Source organism: Carlito syrichta, unplaced genomic scaffold (assembly GCF_000164805.1).
Source record: "Carlito syrichta isolate Samal-C Ts95f unplaced genomic scaffold, Tarsius_syrichta-2.0.1 Scaffold304465, whole genome shotgun sequence".
In the NCBI taxonomy this organism is placed as follows: domain Eukaryota; kingdom Metazoa; phylum Chordata; class Mammalia; order Primates; family Tarsiidae; genus Carlito; species Carlito syrichta.
In genome coordinates, this window is record NW_007248561.1 from 296,015 (window position 1) to 300,797 (window position 4,783).

Here is a 4,783-nt window from a genome sequence, read left to right on the forward strand (position 1 = left end):
CCCGCGGGCTCAGGCAATCCACTCACCTCAGCCTCCCAAAAGCGCGGGATTACAGGCTGAGCCACTGAGCCCGGCTTGGAATATCTAGTCTTTTAGATAAAGTTCAAGTCATTTTCTCCCCCACCCTCCCATAGAACAGCTATACTGCCTGGTTCCCGGGAAAGAAAGATTGCCAGCTGTGTTGGCAGTCAGTTCCGATTTCTAATCCTAACTTTGCCATTTCAGTTTTTTATTTTTAGAGTTGGGGTCTTGCTCTGTTGCCCAGGTTGGAGTATGGTGGCGTGATCATGACTCACTAAAGCCTCGAACTCCTGAGCTCACATGATCCTCCTGTCTCAGCCTCCAGAGTAGGTGAGACTGCAGGCACAAGCCACAGCACCAGGCAAAAAAAAATTTTTGTAGGATTTCACTTTTTTGCCTAGGCTGGGCTTGAACTCCTGGCTTCAAGTGATCCTCCTGCCTCAGTCTCCCAAAGTGGTGGGATTACAGGCGTGAGCCAGGCTCAGTCATTATCATACCCTTTTCCTGGCCTAGACATCTTGGGGCCTCCCTAGAGATAGTGACCCCTAATTCCCTCTCCTGTATAATGTTCCAGGGAGGAAGCTGAGAGCTCTGAGAAGGAACATGAGGGTCAGCTGGGGTGGGGGAGGAAAGCAGGGGTCCTTTAGCCTCCAGAGGCCAGCCCAGCTAGAGAAGAGCCTCTCACATTCCCAGGAGAGAGGACAGCTGAGGTGAAAGCTGCAGTTGGCCGGCCTGTCTGTCGGCCGGGGCTCCTCCCTGCCGGCTGCCCTTGGCTGCCCACAGAAACCTGAGTCACAGTCACGGCCAGCCGCCCGACCCCACCCAGCCCACTGTCAAGCTGGGCGGCTCTGGGGAGACTAGAGGTGGAGCCTCTCCCTGCCTGTTTCGCAGCCTCTGAGATTTTTTCCTCTCTTGCTGGTGACTCCCCCTCTTGGCGTCTTCCTTTTGGGGACTCATTCTTGCAGTGTCATCAGTCCTGAATTAAGGGAGGGGGTGGGGTTCATCTCAGGTTGATCTATATGTCTCCTCCTTGCTCAAATGGATCTTAAAAGTCCCTTAGCTGCTCCAAGGGCTCTCAGTACAGTTTCCATCATTCTCAAATCCCAATCTCTCCCCACCACCTCTAGGGACCAGGACATTTAGGAACACCCCCTCCCTGTTATCTACTTCTTCCTAGAAAAGAACAGTGTCTTGTCCCTATCAGGGGCTCTAGACAAAGATTCTCCCTCCTAAGAACCCAAACAACTGAGCCCATTTAGTCCTGCATCTGAGTTCTTTTTTTTTTGGAATTGGAGGCTTACTCTGTCTCCCAGGCTAGAGTGCAGTGGCACACCACCGCAGCCTCGACCTGCTGGTCTCAGGCGATCCTTCTGCCTCAGTCTTCCAAGTAGGTGGAACTACAGGCACACACCACCACACCCGGCTAATTTTTGATTTATTGTAGAGATGAGGTCTCACCAAGTTTCCCAGGCTCATCTTGAACCCACAGGCTCAGGCAATCCTCTCACCTCAGCCTCCCAAAGTGCTGGGATTATAGGCCTGAGCCACCATGCCTGGCCTGCATCTGAGTTCTTCCCCAATCCCATTGCTCTCTGTTCCTCCACCTCCCCAAGGGCTGGAGGAGGAGGGGCTGCTGGTGTCACCACTGCCTGGAGGACACTCCCTACTCCCAGCTCCAGAGAGTGGGCCCTGGAGGCTGCAGCTCCCTAGGAAAGCTAGTGTGGGTTAGAGACCACTTCTTGCTGCAGTGCCTTGAGGGTGCAGTGGGAGAATGTGTTGTCTCTGTTCTCTAGGCTGCCCCCACCATGAGGCCCCACCCACTTCCTGCAGGACTTTGTGGGTGTGGAGGCAGCACCCAGGACCTCCCATCTCCTGAGAGATTCATATCTCTGTCAAACCTCACAGTGATTTCCTTCACCTCTCCATTGGGCTCATCCTGGACTCTGCTCCACCAAACCTAGGAGGTTGTTAATGCTCTTGCCTTCCTCCCCCTAGAGGAATCAGGATGGGGACTTTCTTTTTTTTTTTTTTGAGTTGGAGTCTCACTCTGTCGCCCAGACTGGAGTGCAGTGGCTGCTCCAGGCCACCTCAGCCTCGACCTGCTGGCCTCCGGCGATCCTTCCGCCTCAGCCTTCCAAGTAGCTGGAACTACAGGCGCGCGCTACCATGCCCAGCTAATTTTTTAATTTATTGTAGAGATGACATATTTTTGATCCCCATTCTCTATGACCAGCCCCTAGCCCCAGCCCAGTTAGTGGTGAGACTAACAGCTCACTTATGTCTGTTTTGGGGCTACAGGGGAGGCTACAGAGTTCCCTGCCCCTTGGTGGAAGACGGCAGGGTATGCTGTTGGGGCTTCAGCCCCTGATGTTAGGGCTTCAGTCAGTGCCCCACTTACTCCTTCTCTGGGATGTCTAATATTTGTGGGGCCGTGTGGAGCCCCATACATTGTCACCCAATCCCAAAGTTAGAGAGAGACATCCTCTTGTCTGCTAGGGCCTGGGATCTGTCATGGATCCTGGCCAGTTAGGAGGAGAATGGAGAGGAGCCCACTTCCTCTGTCTACATACAAGACTCCATCAATCCCGGGATACTTGTGTGTACGAGGCTTCCCTTCAGCCATCCTCCCCGATTCCCTGTGCACTCATCAGCTGTGCAGGAAACCTTCCAGGCTGACCAGGAGAATGTTCCCTTAAATTGCCTAACTCCCAGATACTCTGCTGGACTCCAGCACCAGCAACTTTGAAGGGGGTTAAAGTGCCTCCACCCTTAGTCTAGGGAAGGGTTCCATAGTCATTGTACTATAGACATTTTGCATCTGATAATTCTTTATTGTGGGTGGTGGTCCCATGCATTGTAGGATGTCAAGTGGCATCCCTGTCTTCTATGCACTAGATGCCAGGAACGCTCCAAGTTGGTCTCTAAACATTGCTAAACATCCCCTGGGGGATAGAATTGCCTTTGGTTGAGAACCACTGGTGTAGGCTAATACCACACACTGTCTCTTGTCAGTGAGCTCCCAAAGTCAACCTCAGATAATTAAACCACAATAGGTTTCCAATTGTAAAGTGCCCTTTACCCCTTCCCTATTGAAGAACCTCATGATCTTCACAGTTCCCCACGTTCTATATTTCCAAGTTAACAGGCATTCGAGTCCTCCTACATGGGCCGTCCTCAGCCTATCTGTTCCTTTCTAGCTGCCATCTCTCCCTCCTCTAGTCTTGAGCGCTAGCCACTGTGGGTATCTCACTATTCCTAACCATCCATCTTTATCCCTACAGGAACTTCAAGACCAGGGGTGGCAGATGAGGGAGGAACCATCCCAGAGGGTTGGGTTCTGTCCCAGAATTCTCTTGAGTCTAGTCCATGCCTGGCTCAGGGTGGGCTTGTCCAGTTCTACAAGAGGCAAGCCTTGAGGTCTCTGACTTTACAAAGGACTGTCATCAACTCCATCATCCACATGGTACCTTCACCCTACAGAAGGGATGGCTGACAATAAAGATGGGTGCTCTGTTCCTCATCCTAATCTGCTTTTACTCCACCAAAGTCTTCATCATCATACTTATTTATTGAGCACTTCTATGCCAGGCTCTGCGCTAAGCACTTCATCTGCATTACCCTGTTGAATCTTTACGTGATACCTCATGACACTATTATTGGGTTTCAGAAAAGTTAAATCACTAGCTCAAAGTTACCAGTTCCAGCTGCAGGCCTTCTCCATCATCTAAAGTTTTGGGGCTGGAGGGAACACTCTTCCCTCCCCAGGCCCTCCCAAGAGGGTCCAAGCTTCCACCTACTCCCACCTCCCAGGACAGGCTGCTCCCAGGTTGCCTGAGACCCTGACCCTTTTGTTCCCCATCCTCTCCCTCCAAATGACTGCTTTCTGGAGCTGCTAAAAGGAAGGCAGCACTGGCGGGAAGAGGAGCAGGCGGGTGGTGAGGGGGGTGCCTAGCAGCTCACTGGGCCTAATCTCTGGACAATGGAGAACTAGGGAACTGACCCTTCTGGAGGTCAGGACAAAGGGCAGGGCCAGGATGGGAAGGCTCAGCCGCCCCTCCTCCTTCCTCCCCTCTGTCAATCCCTACAGAAGTACCATTATCGATCCACCTTCCCAGCAAGCTCCCCGCTCTGCTTCAGGCTGGGCCGGACTTGGCTTGACGCCCTCACTCAGCTGGCACCAGCAAGGGAACGGGGTCCACTCCAGAGGGGAGTCAAGAGGGGCCACCGCCCCACCCCCCCGACAGACCACAGAGAGAAAATTCTTCTGGGGAGATTGGCGGGGTCGTCTGGTGGGGGTGGGGGAGGTTCAGGTCCAGGACCACCCAGTTTGGAGCCGGGAGGGACCCAGCAGATTAGAGACCTGGTAAAGCTGTAGTGCAGGGCTGTAATTACCCAGAGGAGCAGGGAAGACACCAACCCCAGGATGCTGGAGGAAGGGCGGCGGCAAGGCTCCCAGACCTCTCTCCGCCTCTGCCATCACCAGGGGAGACAGCGCGTAGTAGCCCCCTTGAGGGTCTCATTCTGACTCTCCTTCAAGCCTCCCGCCGGTCCCCCGGGGCTGGTTTTGTTTGAGGTGGGTTTGGGCGGCAATTCAGACGTGAAGCTACCGTCTCAACCCAGAGCCAGAGCCCCCAAGCTCCAGGGTGAGATGGGGGAGCCCCAGCCCCACTCCCCCAGTCTTGGCGGCGGGTGAGTCACCCGAGCGCTCCCTACATAGTCTTCTCGCGCTGCGGCGCGTACCAACGCGGGGCCGCAGGGGGAG

At 54.0% G+C, this 4,783-nt stretch overlaps 1 protein-coding gene across 1 annotated transcript in view; it reads right to left on the reverse strand.

Annotated features, from left to right (window-relative positions):
* The window catches only part of TRAPPC3 (trafficking protein particle complex 3), a 22,595-nt gene extending 17,818 nt beyond the window's left edge, over nucleotides 1-4,777 (reverse strand). Inside the window, exon 1 of the mRNA XM_021713333.1 lies at nucleotides 4,735-4,777. The gene's annotated coding sequence lies outside the window, so the exon portion shown is untranslated. The remainder of the gene's footprint in view (nucleotides 1-4,734) is intronic.
* Nucleotides 4,778-4,783: the final 6 nt, after the last annotated feature.